The 21,962-nt window shown below is 38.9% G+C and overlaps 1 long non-coding RNA gene across 1 annotated transcript in view; it reads right to left on the bottom strand.

Moving 5' to 3' along the window:
• LOC141553586 (uncharacterized) overlaps positions 1-18,608 on the bottom strand; it is a 38,619-nt gene extending 20,011 nt beyond the window's left edge. Inside the window, exons 1-2 of the long non-coding RNA XR_012485538.1 lie at positions 18,383-18,608; positions 17,992-18,104 (exon numbers count right to left, since the gene is read on the bottom strand). This is a non-coding gene — a long non-coding RNA (uncharacterized LOC141553586). The remainder of the gene's footprint in view (positions 1-17,991; positions 18,105-18,382) is intronic.
• Positions 18,609-21,962: the final 3,354 nt, after the last annotated feature.

Raw genomic sequence — 21,962 nt, forward strand, 5'->3', positions numbered from 1 at the left:
ATTTAGGCTTAGTGTTTCTTTTCTATTTTTCTCTGCTGAATGAACATCCCTTGAGAGACTAAGTGATAAAAAGAGGAAATGAAACTAATGAATATCTATTACTCTGAGCATTTGTTTTCACCTTGACTAAGTAACAACAACTACCATAAGAGCTAGCACTGATATTGCAAGCTTTAAGGATGGCAAAGCACTTTACAAATATCATCACATTTTATTCTTATAATAATCCTGGGAAATCTTATAATAATCTTTTAAATTTTTCTCTATTTTACAAATGAGGAAACTAATAAAAGTTAAGTGATTTGCTCAGGCTCTTATAGCTAATAATTTCCTGAGGAAGAATTTTAACTGAGGTTTTCTTGAATCTAGGTCCAGCAGACTCTAAATAGTTTTGTTGGGAGGGTCAAAATGGGAGTTAAATTATTTTCTAACATGAAATCGTTGAAATCGAAGATTAGCTGGCCTCCTTTACTATGGCTGTTTGAAAGCTTGTAGTACATTCTCTTCGCCTTTCTATTATTCTTTATTTTCTCTATCTCAATAATATGAATAAATGCTACATGACAGGCTGTTTGGTATAATTGAGAAAGCATTGTATCTTGGGTCAAGAGACCAATACTAGTTCTAGCTCTGATAGTTACAAGCTATATTATGGACAAGTTAGATTGGTTCTTTGGGGCTCAGTTTCTACACAAGTAAAAACCCTCACTATTTATCACACAGAGTTGAGGAAAACACTACAGGAACACAGAAGCTGGAAAGCCTTATTAATATGCTAGATTCTTAATTTTATTTGGGAAAAGGGGCAGGGGAGGACAAGGATAGAGGAGAATGTATCCTAGAGGTGTGTTACTCTGACTCCATTTTCCTCTCTAACCCATCATACTAATGTATCATCATCATTATCATGAGCACCATCATCCTTTTAGTCACTCAGATTTGCAACCTAAGAGTCATACTTGACTCATTGCTCTTTTATGCCAATATCTAATCAAGTCTTGTCAATTTTGCCTCTGTAACATCTCTCACATCCATCCCTCGCCCTCCACTCACATAATCATCATGCAAATTCAGGACTTTATAATATTCCTCTTGGACATCTGCAATAGCCTGCTCACTAGTTCTTCTGCTTCTCTCTCCTTTCTAATCCATTTTTCTGCAGGCTACCACATTAATAGTCCAAAAGTAGAAACTGACCATGCTACTTCCAAGCTCAAGAAGCTTTAGCAGTTTCCTCTTACTTTCAGAATAAAACATGAGTTCCTCTGTATTGCATTTAAAGCTCTTGCCATTTTGGCTTCAGTTTATCTTTTCACATCACAGCTCCTTTGTTGTTAAGTTGTTTTAATCATGTCCAACTCTTTGTGATCCCTTTTGGGGTTTTTTGGGCAAAAATATTGGAGCAGTTTGCATTTCTTTCTGTAGCTCATTTTACAGATGAGTAAACTGAGGTAATGTGGCTTGTCCAAAGTCACCCAGCTAGTAAGTAACTGAGGCCAGATTTGAGCTCAAAAAATGTGTCTTCCTGACTTCAGACCTGGCATTCTATTTACTGTGCCACCAAGCTGCTAACTTCCAGTCTGTTTTTTTTTTTTTTAGACAGATACCATATATTATATTCTAGCCAAAATGGCCTACCACTTGTTGGCAAAAATTCAATTTCCCACTTCTATCCCTTTGAGTTCTTTCCCATACCAGAATGGATTCCCTCCTTGTCCCCCAACTTGTACATCTCCCAGCTTCCGTTAGAGCTCATTTTGGGTGCCATCTTTTACATCCATCAAGCCTTTCTTGATCTGCCTGAAATCGCTAGACTCCATCCCCACCCTACCATCACAGTTACTTTGTATTTATTATGAATTCACTTTTAATCTACTTTTCTGAGTATATCACCCCAGTAGAATGCAAACTTCTTGAAATCAGGGACTACTTTATTTTTGCCTTAGTATTTCTGCACAGACTCACACAAAACAAGAGCTTAAAAAACTTTTGCTGAATGAAAGATAAATTCTGCCAATAGGCATGTTGGAACCTCTTTCTTTCTCCTAGGAATCATGCCCTTGTTTCCTCAGTATCTGTCTCAGGAAGGTCTATTCTTTTTTGGATGAAGTATAAAGTTTTTCGATGTACCCCAAACCTACAGTCAATGTCCCCTTTTTCTGTCTCTTTGGCTGTTATTTTATTCTGGGGAAACTACTTCTCCTAAAGATCTTTACACCTCCTATCAAAACTCATCCATCCTATCCTCTTAGAGTTCTGTCTTCTACTAGAGATAGTCTTGGAATCTTGTGAATGTGATAGTAGGATAATGTTTTAGTCCTTTGAGTAACCTTTTTACCTTAGGAAAGACTTTCTGCAGGGAGTATGGCAGGATACAAGTAACCCAAGATTTTGCACTAGAAAGAAATAAATTCTAATTCTGGATTTTTTACTAATTTATAATATAAAATTTAGTTCAGTCTTTTTACTTCTTGAGATTCCAGTTTCTTTATCTGTCAAATGGGATAGGGTTGTGAAGATAATGAGACAATGCCTACATATTGCTCTATTGTTGTTATTGTTTAATCATTCCCAACACTTTGTAATCCCGGACCACAGCATACAAATATTATCTAAAAGGCTGTCTTTGACAAAGACTTTCGATTTCCTTCTTACCCAGGATCACATAGCTTGTAAATATTTGAGACTGTATTTGAATTCAGGTCTTCCTTACTTCAGGCCCAGGGTTCTATCTATTGAGCCATCTAGCTGCTCCTAAAGTACTAACATTTATTAAAATTATTTTTCAATCAAAATATGACTTTGATGTTAGAAATTTCAGGCTTTCTAGGACAGACAGTAGAGGGATCATTTCTGAGTTTGCGTCTTTCCACCCATATAGAAACAGTTGTCTCTAGTCTTGAATGCTAGAATTAATCCTCAATTACAGTAGATGGAGTATCTTGGAGAGGAAAAGAGCTTTTCCTTTCCTTTCTTAGGAGCTTGAGGAATAAGGCGCTTCCCATCTAACACAGAGTCAGAGAATTTGTCTTCCAGTCATGCTAGGACCTGTGTGCTCCAAGCTGTGAAAGGAGGGTCAAACTTCATGTTTCTAGGAGACTCTCTTCCTGAGGATTCTTGCCAAATGGAAGGAAGATGCCAAAGACAATTTCCCTTCACAAGAGACTTTTTTTGCTAGAAGTATCCAGATTTGATTACTTCTACAGGACTGGATATTCTACATCTTTATAAATACTAGGAGTTATTTTTCGGAATAATGGAATATTCTGCATCAAGTCCAACTACAAGAAAGATTTTCTATTGATAGTGAAATTTTCCAAATGTTTCTATTTGCAGATATAACATTGAATTTTTGTCCTGGAAAACTATAAAGTTTCCTAAACAAAATCTATAGATGTATAATGCAGTGTCATCTACTCCAAAAACACAAAGTGGATAAAAATTATGATCATTGCATTTTGAGCTAGTTCATCAATGTTTATTTTAGAGATCTTTTTCTTTCACTTAGAAATTTCTTTTTATTCCATCCCTTCTACCTAACATCTGTGAAGTAATTAATTACCCTAAGACCATGGAACATTTGTTTTTCATTCTGTTAGCAGCCACAGGTGCAGAGGTACACTAAAAACATAATGAATTGCCATTTACCAAGATAAACAATGTATAGAAAGCATTATTCAGATTTTAAAGCACTATGGATGTCTTCTTTCATTTTCCCCCTCCCATCCTCCCTCCTCTTCTCCCATCCTCCCTCCTCTTCTCCCTTCCTCCCTCCTCTTCTCCCTTCCTCCTCTCCTGTCCTCTCCTGTCCTCTCCTGTCCTCTCCTGTCCTCTCCTGTCCTCTCCTGTCCTCTCCTCTCCTCTCCTCTCCTCTCCTCTCCTCTCCTCTCCTCTCCTTCCTTCCTTCCTTCCTTCCTTCTTTCCTTCCTTCCTTCCTTCCTTCCTTCCTTCCTTCCTTCCTTCCTTCCTTCCTTCCTTCCTTCCTTCCTTCCTTCCTTCCTTCCTTCCTTCCTTCCTTCCTTCCTTCCTTCCTTCCTTCCTTCCTTCCTTCCTTCCTTCCTTCTTTCTTTTGTTTCCCATTTATAGATAACAGAGGCAATGACCTTAATGCCTGGATTGAGCTTGCCTCTGTACTTTTTCTTTCTAGTCATGTACATAAGTGAATGGGAGAAATCCTAGGGTTTAAAAACTGGGGATCACTGAATAACTAGAGCTATCTAATAATGATTAGGTAAAATATTATTATCTCATTTAAAACTTAGCCTGGATGCAAATAAAAAATTGTGAAGTGTATTGGATAGTCACTATAAGCTAGGATAGGATGGGATTTCTGATAAAGGGCATGAAGTGCTATGTCAAAAATCAAAAAACAAAAAAACTCCAAAAACTAAGCCAAGGGACATTAGTTAGCTGGGATGATTCTGTTCTATGTTCCAAAGATTTTGGCTTCTAGTATTTAGAATCTCATGATAGAAGGAGGAAAAATTTTTGAGCACAGAACCTTAGGGATCAAAGCAGGGGAAACTTCTGTTGGTTCAAGGGTTTTCTAGGGTTACTACTTTTCCTAAAAGAGTGGGTTAAAAGAGTTTATCAGTATCTTAGCCAAAGATTTTAGCTGAGTTAGAAGCTGGAGGCAATGGAAACCATAGCCAAGCAGTGTCCACAGAGATTCCAATAGGGTAGCATCCAGCAAAGCAGAACTTGCCAGCTCCCAATGACCAGCAAAGCAGCACCCAATGGGGAGCAAGCCAGTATTGCAGAGGCTGTAAGACCAGTGTTAGCAGTTGCTGAAGGAATAGGAGTGCCTTGTCTCCTTCAACCAAATGTCTTGATTCTACCCCCTAGTAAGTGCTTTGCTCACATGCTTGCCCAGCAGGACTGAGTTTGGAGGAGGGCTGCATGTATTCTACATCCCTTCCTTACTGAATAATAAACCTTTCCTTTCATACCTTCTAATGCACAATGTATACAACTAATTCCAACTCCCACTGAGCAGCTGTTCTTGTTCACTGAAAGGCATGTGGTTTAGTGGAGAGAGGTTTTCAGTCCAATAGCCTTGAAGTAAGAAAGACCTACATTTGAAACTTGCCTCTGACCCAGTGTCATCATAGGGAAGTCACCACTTCTCTGAAACTCATTTTTCATCATCAATAATATGCCCATCTCATATGTTGTTATAAAATCTCAAGTAAGAAATGGCTCCATGTAGTAGACAGAGGATCTAGCCTCCCAGTCAAGAACATCTAGGTTCTCCTTTCTCTGACAGAGAAAAAATTGTAATCCTTAACAAGTTACTTAATTTCTCGGTGTTCCAGATAGTACTCTAAGATTATAAACTGCAGAACACGAGGAGATCTGCTTTGTTCAAAACAGTTTTCTCACCTGGAATTCCTTATACTGTGATATCACAAGTAAGGTCCAAATCTTAACACCAGATGCAGGATTAGGAGAACCCAGATGTTCCTGACTGGGAGGCTAGATCCTCTGTCTACTACATGGATCCATTTCCTACTTGAGATTTTATAACAACATATGAGGTTGAATTTGGTTGTGACATATATTCAAGCAACTAGAGTCCCAACCAGATACAACATTGCCTGACTCTAGAACAAGGACTGGGAGATTTAGGTCCCAACCAGCACAACATGGGGTAATCCTGCGTCTGACAGATGTACATTTTACACCTGACAGATGGAGGAAGTAAGGACAGAAGGAGCACCTTTAGAATTTTCCCAGAATTTCTCACTTCTTTTGCTGTTGCCCATTCCTTTAGTTAAACAAAGAGTTCTTTCCCCCAGTGGTGGCTGAGCTGACATTATCCACGGTCTCTTTAAATGCATGAGCTGCAGGATCGGTACTAAACTACTAGTTCTGACTGACAAAGCGGTTTCTCGCCAACAGCAACTGTTATGCAATTAGGAGCCGCACAGAGATAATGCTTGCGTTCCACAAGGAGAAGGAGCTTCCACCTCCAAGGAAAGGCAAGGGCTGGTGCCACCGCACAATTCCCATCATGCAAGATGGCTCATATTAAGGTTATGCAATCATCTAATCACTGAGAAGAGCCAGGAGGGACGGGTGGGGTGAAGCGGGAGCTCCTGTCACCAGCCGCAGTCTTCACGGGTTTCTGATGAGCTCCGCCAGCATTAGGGCCCCATTAGCCATTTTGCCAGAGTCTCATTCAGCATTTCCACCCGAGACAACATGTGCGATGAGTGATCTATAACAAACCATCAAATGAAGACTAAGCGATTTAGGGGGACTTTGCACTCATAAAAATATACATCTCCCGGCAGTTTGTGCAGAATTTGCTGGTAGCTGTGAAGAAGCATTTTCCCAATCCTACCCCTCCTATTCTAACTTGGAAGTTGTGCATTTCTCAGTGTGCTGAAAAATTTGTCTTTGAAAAATGTGGCCAGATAATCAGAGTTGAAAGGGATCCTTGTTGTTGTTCAATCCTCTCTGACTCTTTGGGGCCTCATTTGAGGTTTTCTTGGCAAAGATACTGGAATTGTTTGCCATTTCCTTCTCTAGCTCTCTTTACAGATGAGGAAACTGAGGTACATAGGGTTAAGTGAATTGCCTAGTGTCAAACAGCTACTAAGTGTCTGGGGCAAGCTTTGAACTTGGGAAGAGAAATTTTCATGAGTCCAGGCCCAGTACTCTATCCTCTGTACCACCTCGCTACTCCCCACCCCCCCAAGGAAAAGAAAGTTCAACTCACTCATTTTACAATTGAAGAAATTAAGGTCCATTTGCTCAAGGTCACAAAAAATAGTAAGTAGCCGAACTAGATTCAGACCCATGGCATCATAATAGATCTTGAGCTGGAAGAGACCTCAGAAGCCATCTAATCCAACTTCCTCATTTATATTTGAATAAACTGGGTCTGAAATACTTGTCTGATGTTGTATGAGTAGTTAGTGGCAGAGCCAGAATTCCAATCCAGGTGCAGGTCCAACATTCAACTAACTACTCTTTAGAAAACTATTCTCTAGGCAGTGGTTCTCAACTTTTGTTCCCTTTATACGATTAAAAATTATTGAGGATCTACCCAAAATAATTTTTATTTATGTGGTTTATATTTATAGATATTTACTCTATTAGAAATAAAAACCAATTTTGGATTTGTAGACTCTTCGAAAGAATTTCAGAGAACCCCTGGATTCATTGGACCATACTTTGAGAACCATAGAGATACTCACTTGCCATTAAAAAAAGTGGGGAAGCCATTCCTCTGGGGGACACCTGGGCTTAGCAGTAGGCTAGTAGTAATGGATAGAAATGGGTAACTGAATCAAGAGGGGGTGGTGAGCTTTTATTGTCTTAGGGCCTATCAGTTCAACTTCTCATGGAAGAAGTGTGATAGAAAGATGAAATCAGGAATGGCTTTAATTCATATACTGTCTGTGACTCTAGCTGTGAGACTTTAGGCAGTCTAATTTTTCTGAGCCTTAATTTTCTCATTTGTAAAATGAGCATAATTATACTCACAGCTTTTCTTTCAGGTTTGCTACAAGGTTCAAAAGAGACCATGTGCATGGAGTGAATGAATGAAAGAGAAGCATTTATTAATCTCTTACTGTACTCAAATCACTGAGCTAAGTGCAAAAGATACAAATAAAACTGTAGGAAAGCTTATTTTCAAGAAGCTCACATTCTAATAGGGAAAGAAAAACCTATTGATGTTTTCAGCATTTTAAATATGTAAAGTGTTACATATAAATATCAGCTAAAACCATCATGATCATTATTAATTCTTTGCTTCGATTTATTGGCAAGGCATGTCATCTTTTAAATGGAGGTAATAATCCTTGAAGCTTTCCTCACAGGGTTTTTGTGAAGTCCTCCAGAAAGAGATGACATTTGAATTGGACTTTAAAGAATAGAAAAAAGCTTACTGGATTAAAATTAATAATACAATGGTCTTATCTGAGCATGCATGTAACATTTCACGTCTGTAACAACCCAATTTATCTATTTTGAAAAAATTACAGAAATCTATTTTCTCTCCTTCTTATCCATTCCCCCTAAATCCATTGAAAAACCAGAGAAGAAAAACAAATTTCTTATTACAGATATGCATAGTCAAGCAAAATGAATTTCCTCAATAGCCATATATAAAAAATATATATGGTGTTTATCATTCCACACTCTACATCCATTACTTTTCTGTAATGGATAAGGTGTTTCATCATTGGTCTTCTGGAGTCACGAACTTTCATTGAATTGATCATAGTAGTTCCATCTTTCAAAATATTTTTTTTCAACACTATAGAATGGACACTGACAGGATTGGGCCAGCCCCCTGAATATAAAGTGCAGCTTCAAAGTTCACATAGGTTCTAAAGAACAAAACTAGGATTTGAATCTAGGTCCTTTGATTTTCTAAAATCAGAGATCTCTAATAGTTCTTTTTGCCCCTATCTCTCACAGTTTTCTGCTAGTCTTTTATATTGTAGTCAAACTCCATCCCTAGTTCTCATCAAGCCTTCTCCCTCATCTCACATATGCTATTTCCCTCCATTCAGTAAATGGCAGTGGCTTTCTATTGCCTTCAGAATCAAATTCAAAAGCTCTGTTTGGAGTTCAAAGACTTGTATGATCTAGGCCCCTCCTATCATTTCATACTTTTTACACATGACTCTAAACATATCCTTTTAATTCAATGACAACCTCCTAGCTATTCCATGAATGAAATACTTCATGTCTCAGCTCTGGGTATTTTCTAATCAGGAAGACAACAAACAAAGCAAAATGTAATTAGAATTATACTCAGGATAAATAGGAAATAATTACTAGGAAGAAAGCACTAGAATTCAGAGGGATTGGGAAAGGCTTCTTGTAGAAGATAAAGCCAGGGAATCTAGTAGAAGGTGAAGAGGGAGAACATTGCATGAGGCATGAGGCAGAAAATAACAGACAAATTTTGCTCTTTTTTTTTTTTAATTTTTTTTTTTTATGGGACTCTGTCTTGTTCTCATTCACTGAACTTCATAACCAGGAGAGTTCTGGTAAATATTTAATAATCAGCTCTGCAAAAAAGTATGATAGATACACTTTAAAATTTAATTTATATTAACATTTTCTTTATCACTTTCTTAATTTTAGACAATCATCAAAACAATAAATCAATGCTACTTTGTAACATTTGCCTGTTCCTGAGGTATAACATTTACCTTGAAAATTTAACAATTGGCTCTTTTGAGCTCACTCCAGAATCCTTGAAGATAAGTTCACTTCAGCATATCCCTGCTTGTATCATACTTATTTGTAGACAGGTTGTATCTTGTACTCCTTCTATTCAAATGCAAGTTCCTTGAAGGCATGTGCTATCTAAAACTTAGTATCTCCAGTGCTTAGCAAGGACTTTGTACACAGTAAGCTTTTAATAATTGTAGAGGTAGGACTTTTGTGCTGAGCAGAGAAAAATAAAGGATTAGTGAAGGTTTATTGCTAAAAGATAAGCATCACCGGGGCAGAACAAACAAAGGGATTTAAGATAGTGGCTATGGCTCCTTTCCCAAGGCTGTATTCCTGCTTTAACCTCATTTGTGTACCAATCAAAGATGATTTTGGAACCGAGATTTACTCTGGAAATGATAGAATTTTTGTGTTTTGTTTTATTTGTTTAGTATTTTCTAGGAAAAAAGGTTTTTGGGACACAAAATCACAATCAGGGTTACAACTAATTTCTCAATTTTAAGTCAGATCATTGTCTGGAACCATTTAACCTCATTTCCCATGCCATCTGGAAGCTCTGTATTTAATAAACTTTATTTCATATTAAACCTTTTCCTTTCTCATACCTTTCATCTAAATGAAACTGGATTCCCTCTATCCCTCTCCCCTGCCCTTGTTCCCCATGACATAGTCACTTCTTCCATGGTCACCCTTTCCAGCACAGATGACATCGTCAAGCTCTCCAACTAACTACGGTAGGGAAGTCAGAATACTTCATGCTCCTCATTGCCACTTTCATATTCTTCTTATCCTACCATCACTTAGGAACCTTACTTATGACATGCCTGCTATCCAAATTTATCATCCAATTAAGATTCTACAATCTATTGACTCCTCACCTTCACATCCTCCCTCCTTTCTCAAAGAGTTTGGCGTCTAGCTGGCTGTCTTTCTCTCCACCTAACTTCTTCCCTCATACTAGGAGACTTCAACTTATATTCTGATGTTTTCACTTCTTCCACTTCTACTTAATTCCTATGACCTATTCATTTATTCTACCTCAACTACATATAGAAATGGGGTCATACTCTTGATCTTGGTATTATCCACAAATCTTCTATATCTATATTCAGAAATTATGAAATTTATTTATTATTGATCTTATTTTTTTGTTTTTTCTTTATTTCTTTCGATCTCTAACCTATCTCAGGGGCATTATAGGTGAATGCTCAAACAGATAAGGATTTGACTGGATGCTCTCTGAGAAACTTTTAAACTGTTTTATTTCATGACTCTAACATGAAACTTTCAGGAATTCATGGTTTTGCTGCATGAGAAGACAGCCAAAGAGCCCTGGGTCCTGCCCCAGAGGTATTGGCTCTGAGCCCATGCTGTTTAGATGGAAGCTGTGTCCTGGTGAGTGACTTGTTACTCATTTGGCATGTAGTTGTAAAATGTACAGCATATGTAACTCAGAATAATGCAGCATTGCTGAGGAAAAAGAATGGGATCTTCTAGAGGCCCTAACATAGAATCACTGAGTGCTTTCTCAATACTGAAGTAATCTTTCTGGGAGAAACAAATCTGCTCAAGACCACATCAGTTTGGGTTTCTATTTGCATGGACTTTAGCTTCTGTGCCAGAATCCAGATTAAAATTTACTTTAAGTCTTTTCTTTGTACCATCACATTTTTCCTGGTAGGATTAAAAACCTTGAAGCATGGCCAATATGGATCCACTGATGATTCCATTGGCAAGTTTTTGAAGGAAAATCGAGGTTTGCACTGTTTCCTTTCCCAATCACTACCCTTTCTACCTCCCTGCCTATCCTTAATTTGATTTGGGCTCTTATGAAAATCTATACTGATTGGCTTTACTTTATGTAAGGAGATGTTCCTAAACCTTTTAGGGAAAAGTGCTTGACTTTTCATTCCTGTGTAATCCAATTTCTGATCACAGAAATCAGAAATCTAGAGCTGGATTAGACTTTAGAAGCCATTTAGTCCAAACCCTCCCCCTTTATTTTGTAAATGAGTAAAGTGAGGTCCTGGGAAGTGAAGTGATTTGCATGACTTATATAAAGGGAATTCCTTGGACTTCTTTGCCCTAAAGCCTTCTTCTCTTTCCCTGAAGTTTCTTTCTCTTTTTCTGTCCCAACTTGTGCTGGGAAGGGGCTGACATTAGATCCCTGATAAAGATCTGGAAGGGACCATAGAGACCATCTAGTCCAACCCCTCATTTTATTGATGAAGAAACTGAGAGTCAGGGAGGACTTGCCCCTCATCATATAGGTATAAAATTGGAAATACCTGGATTTGAATTTAATTCTCTTGAGTATAGACCCTTCACTTTTTCTGTTGAACCTAAATGTTCATTTGATATATTATTTGATCTTAATGGACAATGTTGGATTCTAATTATGCTCTGCCTCTCTTTTCAGTCAACTAGCATTGTTAGGTGTCTTCTTGTGCTGTTGTTTGTACTACAGTTTTGAAGAGAACCAGTGACATCAAGGGATGATATTTTGACTTGCCCATAGGCTAGATTTAAGTGAGGCAGAGTTGCACAAAGGTGTCAGCCTTATTGTCTTTCAGAGTCATCCAAGTCCAGTGGCAGAACAAGACTCAAGATGATAGCTTGGGATAGTGGAAAATATTGGTATCTTCAATGTCTGACCAAGCTCTAAGCACTTCCCACAGAGCCTACTTCAATCACCTTTCATGACTCGTGGAATAAATTATTGTTATCCTCCCATTCCACCAGGAAAATTCTTCATGTAGTTTGAGTAGAAACCCCCCCCCCCCCCCCGAGAGCTTTGAGCCCTGTCAGATACCCTCAATCTTGTTTAGACTGTCTATCTGGATGATTTACCTGGGTGTGGCCATTGTACCTGCTACAGCTTCTTGGAGCTACAAGTGTGTGTTGGGTGAGAGGTGGACAACAATGATGGAGGAGCAGTTCCAAAAAGGGCTTGGCAAGCCCTCATGCCAGAGATGCTAGTCCTCATTTAACACCTTATAGGCACTGTGCTAGACACTGGGGAACAGGGAGCTTACAGGCTAATGAAGAAGATAATATGCAATCTACTATGTGCAAACAAGCTATTTTTGGTAGGATAAATTGGAAATCATCAGCAGAGAAAAGGTATTAGCAGTAAGAGAAATTGAGAAAGTCTTCCTGTTGAAGATGTTATATTAGTCGAGATTTTGAAGGAAGCTATGAGGGAGGAGAGAATTCCAGGTTTGAAGTACCGTGAGTTAAAACTGCCAGTCAGGAAATGGAATGTGAGAGGGACAGCTAAGAGACCAGTGTTATTGGATCATACAATGCATGTGGTAGTATGGAAGGTTGGAGTAAAATGTAAAAACTGACAAAGTAGGAGGGGGCCGGGTTATGGAGGTCTTTATAATAATTGTAGTTGTAATAGTTAAATGTATATACTACTTACTATGGGCCAGACATGGTGCTAAGTGCTTTAAGCTTATGATCTCATTTGATCCTCACAATAATCCTGGGAGGGCAGGATATAGCAGGATCATTGTCTCCCTTATTCTGAAACATTATGCTTCCATGAATACTGACTAAAGCTACAGGAGCTTTTTTGAGTCATAGTGTCATACTGCAGTTGTATCCACTAAAATTCTCACATGTCCTTCATATGAACTGTTTTATACCTCAGTTTTCCTTTTTGCTAATTATATGATGATGAGCAAGACACTAACCCTCCAAACCTCCGTTTCCTCTCTATAAAATGAGAGGATTAGAGCTAATTTACCTTTAAGGTTCTAATGCTAAATCTTTCACCTTATGATCTTCCTTGTTTCCTATTTTATAATTACTGCACAGCTGATTTTTTAGACTGAGGGGTGGGAATTTACCTTTATTTTGCTTCAGTTTTATCTTCTTTATGTTGACTTCATCTCTCTAACTTGGATCTTTTTTAGATTTTTTTTGATCTTGATTTATTCACCCAACATGCTTGCTATCTTTTCCAGATTTGTGTCACCTGTGATTTTGACACCTAAGCTTTTTCAGATGCTTTGCTGAAATCTAACTATATTATGTTTATGCATTGTCAAAAAAGGAAAGATGGTTAGACTGCCATTGCCTGTTCTTGATGAACTCTGGCTGGCTTTTAGTATTCACTATGTTTTCTTTAAAGTACACAAAATTTTCCTGTTCCCAGTGAGCAGCAGGGTATTTGTTAGGGAACCCAATGAAAATTAGGAGTGAGCCAGAGCAATATCTGTAGAGGTAATGGGAAAAATCAGGATGCTTTCTTTTCTTCTCTCCCCCTTCCTCCCCTTCCTGTCCCTCCTGACCTCCCACCCTATATTTCCTAGACATTTCAACTTTATAAACCCTTCTGGAGTATCCATACCAATCTCCTCGAGAGATGGAATTCTTTCTTTCTCTATTTTTACCTTTCTTTTTAATCTCAGTGCTTATAAAAGTGCATATAGTAGGCACTTAATTAATGCTTATTGACTTTACTCCTGGGCCTTTGGGACTCAGCTAATCCAATTGCTGCTAAGGTACCAAGAGATTCCTTTTAAATGAGAAAGCCTGGCTGTCCTGGGAGGCCCGGAGACTATTTATAAGTGGATGCTGTATAAATGTCACTGATAGAGACATTTGATTGCTCAGATTGAGGATATGAATTTGTTTCTCCAAACAGGGCATCACTCTGGGAGACTTTATCTGCATTAACCTTTTTCTGCTCTGGGAGAGGACAACCAGGAGACTCAATAGGTAGAGCATTGGGCTGGAGTCAGGAAAACCTGTATTCAACTCTGACCTCAGACATTTGCTAGCTGTATGAGTCTGGGCAAGTCACTTAACTCAATTTGTCTGTTTTCTCATTTGTCAAAATGAACTAGAGAAAAAAATGGCAAACCACTCTAGTATCTTTTTCAAGAAAATCCCGAAAGAGATCACAAAGAGTCAGACATGACTGAAATGTTGAACAATGACAAAATCTGGGAGAATCTTCCCCTCTTTTGCTGGTCAATTGTTTTATCAGTTTTAGGGGCAGGCACACATGGCCATCCCAGACTTAACTTGGAGACAATAGGGATGGATGTAATCTCTGCTACTTGCTAATGCTGTGAGCATAAACAAGCCACTCTAAATCTCAATTCATTTTTTGTGAAATGGATATAATTATGCTTATGCTAGCTACCCTTGGTCAACTTTAACACACTAAAGAAATGCAAATAGAGTGAGTGGAGGTGGGGAAGGATGCTGACGTTATCACTTTTTAGACTTGTTTCTGGCCATTCTCAACTGACCCCCCAGCAGTGTGTGGAGGACCCTCCAGTCATAGGATAACAGATATAGAGCTGGGATGAACTTCAGAAGTCATCTCATCTCTACCCCCTCATTTTAGAGATAAAGATAGTGAGAACAGAGAACTTAAACAGGGTAGGTGGCATGGTGACTAGAGCACCAAGCTTGCCAACCGGAAGACCCAAATTCAAATGTGACCTCAGATAATTACTAGCTGCATGACCCTGGGCATCACTTAATCTGAGTTTCCTCATCTGTAAAATGGGATAATAATAGCATCTACCTCCCAGGATTGTTATGAGGATCAAATGGGATTGTAAATTGTACAACACTTAGTATAGTGCCTGGCATATAGTAAGTGCTATATAAATATTAGTAATAATAATAATTAATAATAATCATTGACTTGCCAATGTTATGTAGTTAAATAAGTGTCAGAACTGGGATATGAGAGGACCCTCTGACTTCAGGGCTTGTGTTCTTTCCAATAGGTTTTATCACCTGCGCTTGCTTTCCTGTGTAGCCTGCTGTTTTCTCTGGGCAAATGCCCATGATTGTCGCAGGTCTATTGCTTAGGGGTGGAAACACACCATGAACACACAATCAGCCAAGATCCCTGAAGGATTGGCAGGTTCTGCTTGGGCCAGAGAGGCCTGTGCCTGTGCCAAGGACCCCATCAGATGGAGGATTCCCTCCAGGCAGGGTCAGGTTCTTAATTTTTCAAGTGCCGCCAAGTAGAAAATGACATGGAATAAAGCAGGCTGAGCAAAACTCGCTGAGGCTGCCGCCACAGCTTCGACACAACACGGGTTTTTTTTTTTTTTTTTTTATTAAATAGCAACATAATGCTTAGGAATCAAAAGAAAGCTGCTGGGTTCGGGCAATTCTGCTTTCCAGAGATTCCTTTTTAAGATTTGATTTGGGACAGAAGCCCGGAAGAGTGGGGCAAATGCTCAGGATCCCAACTCAGCAGGTAGTAAAGGTCTGAATTATTCTCTGGGAGGAGAGCTGTGGTCTGTGCTCCCTCCTCTCTCTTTCCCAATCAGGTTCTGAAAATAGTGCCTTACACCATTCCAAGTCCTTCCAGTCTCTGAAGGCTAGTTGGGGTCAGCATTATTAGGTCCATTATAAAAGCCAACTTCTATCCCCCCTCTTTGAAGAATTATTTTCTAACCAATTTTACCCTAATGGTTTCCCCCTTCTCTGAATTTCTACAGAACAAGGGATGGAGAGGGAAAAGAGAGAGAGAGAGAGAGAGAGAGAGAGAGAGAGAGAGAGAGAGAGAGAGAGAGAGAGAGAGAGAGAGTAGAGAGAGAGACAGAGAGATAGAGACAGAGAGATAGACAGAGAGCCAGAGACAGGGAGACAGTGAGAGAGATAGAGAGATAGAGAGACAGAGGGAGAGAGGAGAGACAGAGAGAGAGAGAGACAGAGACAGAGAGAGAGACAGAGACAGAGAGAGACAGAGAAACAGAGAGAGACACAGAGAGAGAGATAAACAGAGAGCCAGAGACAGGGAGACAGTGAGACAGAGAGATAGAGAGACAGAAAGAGAAAGATAGAGACAGAAAAAGACACACACACACACACAGACAAAGAGAGATAGAGACATGGAAAATTGGAGAGACAGAGACAGAGACAAAAACAAAGACAGACAGATGCAGAGAGAAAAAAGGGATATTATAGAAAGCGCACTGAATTTAGAATCAAAGGATCTGGATTCAAATACCCACCCTGCTATTTATTATCTGAGAAGCCTCTATTGCACCTTCTTTCATCCTCTGTGAATGAGAAGGTTAGATAGAAACAGGGGAATTGATTCTTTTTTTGTGTGTGTCAAGGACTTCTTTGGCAGTGTATAAAACTTATGAATTCCTTATCAGAATAATATTTTTAAATTCATAAAACAAAATGCATAGGATTACAGAGGAAACCAATTCTATTAAAATGAACATTTTTAAAACTAAGTTCAGAGACTCAAAAATATTTATTAAACATCTACTGCATACTAGGGACTGGAATCCTTGCTGGGACTACAAGAACAAAAAATGAAATCGTCTCTTTTCACAAGGAGGGAGATAAGTATAACATTCAGCATAAGTTTAAAATGAATAGGTAAAAAAATATCCAAGGTAGTTTGAGCGGGAGGCAACTTATGATTATGACATGGGGGAAATCAGAGGTTTTTTACAGGAGAGAATGCTTGAATTATATCTTATAGAGAAGTGCTTTACTACATGGAAATATGAAGGGACTGCATACAGGCATTGGGGGATAGCCAGTGCAAAAAACAAACAACTTCCCCAAAGCACAGTGGACTTTACAGATAGAGGGACATTCTAAATTCTTCATAATTTTTTGTCATTCTACCTTTTTAGGATGATCTCATTTCATTCTCTTCCATTTGCTACATGGTCCAGAAAAATTGGATACTCTCTGTCTCCCAAAAGTACATTGTACTTGGTATAGCTATTACCTGCGCTCATATTGCAACTCTATGCTAAGAATTTCCTTCATCTCTATCTTTGCCTGTTATAGTTCTACTTACCATTTAAAGCTTTACTCAAATGGCTTTTCTCTGCAAAGATTTCCTTGAGTCATATCCTCTAAGATGAATAAAAAGAAAAGTCTTCTCCTATCAAGTACCTAATATAACACTGTATTTTGCCTTTGCACTAATGCATATTGTATAATAGTGTTTAGTACATGTATCTGTGTTGATGTCTTATTCCTCACTAGACTTTAAGTTAAAATGACAACACCTGAGACAGGTCTCTGTACACTTCATCAATGTTCAACCAAGGAACAATTCATCCATTCACTCATACATTCATTCATTCAACAAAAATATATTTCTCAAGTTTTAGAAGTAGGTGGCATGGGCATTCAGTTTGGGGCACTACTCACATGTGCTACCCTTGCTATCCAGAAATTATGGGGAAATGTAAGATGATATGCAAATATATGATGTCAAAATAGGAAAGCTTCAGTAGTTATCTGTAATGAGTTCTGGGAAGTGATAGGCGACACTGCAATGACAGATTAGTATGGCCTGGTGTTCATCCAGAGAGGCTCTTCCAAAATGGGAAAGCTCATCCTCTTTCTGCTTCTATATATAATCTTTCCTCCAGACTCCCACCCTAAATTCCTGCCCATATTACCACGATGGTAAAGTTATGACAAGACAAGGTCTCCAACAATCAGACCAGAAATGAGGATTATTGATGAGAAGGTATATCATGTCAAATAGGTATCATCCACAGGTGACTCATGCAGGCCTGGAACAGGTAAAAGTATAGAAAAGTACAATGGACGACATCAGATTCAAATGCCAGCTGCTTGACCTTAGATGAATCTATCTTTTTTTGGATCTCATGTTTTCTATCTATAAAATGAGAGTGTAGATTTTGCAAGCAGCTAGGTGGCACAGCGAATAGAGCACCAGACTTGGAGTCAGCAAGGCTGACCTTCCTGAGTTCAAATCTAGCCTCAGTCACTTACTTCTATGTGATTACTTACCCCTGTTTGCCTCAGTTTTCCAATCTGTAAAATGAACTGGAGAAGGAAGTGGCAAACCACTCCAATATCTCTGCCAAGAAAACCCCAAATGGGATCACGAAGTGTCGGATACACTGAAAAATGAATGAACACAATAAAAAGATCTCTATGGCTCCAGAAATCCTTTCTCACACTGAGATTCTGTGATTAGACAATCTTTAGGGTCTGGTCCTGATAAGAATCTGATGATGGTATGACCCAGATATATTGCAGACTAATACAGCTAATACTTGATGTGGGGATAGGGAGGTATCAATGCTCAAATATTGACTATAAAATAGAGTATCAAGGAAAGCCCTGGACTTGGATGGGGTCAGAGGGCTCAAGTTCTGATCCTGGTTTTGGTACTTACTGGTAAGGTGCTAAAGTCATTTTCCTTTTTCAACCTCCATTTCCTCATCTGTAAAAGTGTGATAATAATCTGCGTCCATCTCACAGGAGTATCATGGAGACCAATGAGGTAATGAACAAGTAAGCACTCTGCCAACTGTGAGACCTTCTTAGGTTTCAGTTGAAGTCTCAGGCCCCCTCCTTCTCCCTTGTCTTTGCTGGAAGTTATATTGGCGTTTCCATGCAGGCATTGGGAGTTCAGGATTATGACAGAGGGAAAAAAAAGCTTTTGTGGCATAAAACCCAAAGACAATAGGAATGTGGAAAACACCTAACCTCAGCAAAACAAAATGAAAGGGTGCGTTTGATTTTTACAATGTGTGTGGGTGCATCTCCTGAGGCAGGCTGGCATCTGCCGCTCATTCATCACCAGTGGAGAGTCATGGGTCTGTCAGAGGCAGCAGGAGGTGGAGGCAGAGGAGGGGAAGGGGGCCTAGAGGGGGAGAATGAGGGAGATCTGCCTCTTCAGCTCCTTGGTTGTTTTTCTCAGTCGTTACTGTGCCTCTTTCTGGGGAGGAGAGTGAATCCAAGGGCTTAGAATCAGGAAGGGTGGGTATGAGGTAGGTCTGAGCTCAAAGGTCCCTGACTTGCCTGGTTTGTTACCCAAAATACCTGGTGTGAATGAGGGGAGAGAGGGGTGTGTGTGTGTGTGTGTGTGTGTATTGGGGGGGGGGAAATAAGATAACCTGATCGCTCCACTCTCACTTAGACACAGAATGCTGTCTCAGCCACCCCCACCTCCCACTCTGCCCTGATGTAGCCTCTCACAATTTTTTTTTTTTTTTTTTTTGGTGGCCCAGATCTGTAGTCCCCAGAGAACAAATCAGATTAGGGACAGTTAATAAGCAGCAAAGAACCCTCTTTCCCTGAGATCCCAAAGTAGTTCTCATCCTCCCAGATCTTTTCTTTTGTCTCATTTTGGCGTCTCTTCCTCTGGAGTTCGGGTGCCAGCATGGTGAATAAGGAAGGCAAAATCTTCCCAATGGTTCTCCTTTTTCTTGATGTGGTATTCAAATGCATTTTCTCCATGTAGATGGATTCTTGATTGCTTCAGTTCTTCTCCAGGAAAGGGATATTACCCTACCTCAGAAAAGAAACCATTCTTCCATTGATCTAATGCTCCAGGTGTATGGATGGTAGTGGATAGGGAGAGAAGAGAGCTGTATCATTTCATTGGGCAAACTGAAGATCTGTTTTAATTCTGGCTCTGATCTTAGCTGACTATAGAAAGTTGGGCAACCGGGTTTCAGTTTACTCATCTGCAGAAAGATTGGACTAGAAAGATCTCTAAATATCCTCCTAATTCTATGATTTTATGACCCCAAGTCATTTCATCCTCAAAATAAGATGTTTGGACTGAAATGGTCATTGGAAGATATTCTATGATTTTACAAAATCACACCTGAAGCAACCTCCCAGTTCTGCTTCCATTCATCCTTGCGGGTCCTGACAAGATGAGATCTCCAATGATAAGATGAGGACTGTCAATGAGAAAGCACCTGGTGTTTAATGATATCCACAGATGACTCATATAGGCCAGGAACAGAAGCTCAGACTTTGGCTGTCTTAGTGGTGAGCATGCCAAAAGAGCAGTCTTTTATTTATGAAAAAAGGCTTTCTGTTCTGTCTGGTACATAATCATTGCACCTAGCATTGCTTTAATCCTCAGTAATCACTTTTTAATTTCCTGAAACAATGAGTGGTGCAGGGTTGGTAAGACATTATTATTATGCCTTATTATGTGAAGCTTCTCCCTTTTGGCCTTTTTGGCACAGGTGAAATGGAGATAGGGATGCTAGAGAAGAAGATTGGTCCACATATTCTGCTTTGTTAATAGCTACAGAGACTGTAGTTACTATCCACTGATTAGATGTTGAAACAAAAAAGGCATAAAGGAATCCTCAGTGTCCTAAGCTGCTGAGAGATCAAGGAAAATAACGATTGAAAAATGGAGAATGGATTTGTGATTAGAAAGTAACTGGAGACATTTGAGAAAAGTTTATGGTGAAGACAGGAACCAGATTGCCAAGGGTTGAGGAGTGACTGGAAGTGAAGAAAATGTGAAGGCAGTGAGTGCAGATGATGCTAAATGTTGGTTCGTGCTCCCTCCCTTCATTTCAGAGAAGGGATGCTATGGTGTGGAATCCCTCATTTAATATCAAATTCAGCAGATATTTGGGTTAGATTTGCTCAACTGTTTTGTTTTCTTATTCTTTGTTATAAAGGATGGCTCTCTGAGAGATGGAGTAGTGGAATATGATGGAAAATGAAATGACTTAAAAGATAATGATACTTTTTTGAGCTTATTTAGTATTTTATATTTCCCAGTTACATGTAAAAACAATTTTAACATCCATTTTTTAAAACTTGCAGTTTTAAATTCTCTTTCTTTTTCCATCCCCACTGCCACACCACACTAAAAAGACAAAAAAAATTGATATAGGTTATAAATGTGTAGTTATGCAAAAATTTTCCATATTAGTTTTTTTTTGTGTGTGTGTGTGTGTAAAAAAGTAGACCAAAATAAAAACTCAAGAAAAATAAGAAAGTAAAAAAGTAGTTTTCAATCTGTATTCAGACACCATCAATTTTTTCGCTGGGGATGGATAGCATTTTTCATCATAAGTCCTTCAGAATTGCCTTGGATCATTGTATTGCTGAGAATAGCTAAGTCATCCACAGCTGATCATTTTACAATATTGCTTTTACTTTGAACGCAGAACATTTCACTTTGTATCAACTCATGTAAGTCTTTACAGGTTTTTCTAAGAGCATCCTGCTCATCATTTATTATGGCACAATAGTGTTTCATCATGATCATATACCACAGTTCAGCCATTCCCCAGTTGGTGGGTATCTCCTCGATTTTCAATTCTTTGCCACCAGAAAAGTGGTGCTCTAAATATTTTTGAGTGTATAGGCCCTTTTCCTTTAAAAAAATCTCTTTGGGGGATATAGACCTAGTAGTGGTATTACTAGGTCAAAGGTATGCATAGTTTTATAATTCTTTGGGTATAATTCCAAATTACAGAATAGTTGAATCAGTTTATAACTCCACCAACAGTACATTAATGTCTCATTTTTTCCCACATCCCCTCCAGCATTTGTCCTGTTTTAATTTTCTATCCTATTAGTCAAATATTGATAATTTTTAAATAAATAATTTTTAAAAATTTAGTAATGAAATCAGGAGTAGACTAGGGGAGAAGTGGGACAATAGCTTGAGGAGGTAATAAAGTCAAGAAGATAGAGGAGACCTGGGGGAATTGGAGCTGTTTGAGAAGAAGCCAGTGGAGCAAAGATGATGGAGTTCATAGGCGAATATGAGATCAAGGATATAGGTGGAGGTATTTTCTTGAGCAGAAAGGAAGAAAAAGGAAGGAGTCAATTTGAGTAAATATGCAGAGAGAAAGAAGGAAATAAGGAAACAGATAGTTAAGTGCCTCCTATATGTGAGGCTGTGTGAAGCACTTTACAAACATTATTTCATTAAATCCTTACAACAGCTCTGCAATGTCACAACCTCTCTGGGAGATAAGTCC

The sequence above is a fragment of the Sminthopsis crassicaudata genome, chromosome 2 (assembly GCF_048593235.1).
Source record: "Sminthopsis crassicaudata isolate SCR6 chromosome 2, ASM4859323v1, whole genome shotgun sequence".
Classification (NCBI taxonomy): Eukaryota; Metazoa; Chordata; class Mammalia; order Dasyuromorphia; family Dasyuridae; genus Sminthopsis; species Sminthopsis crassicaudata.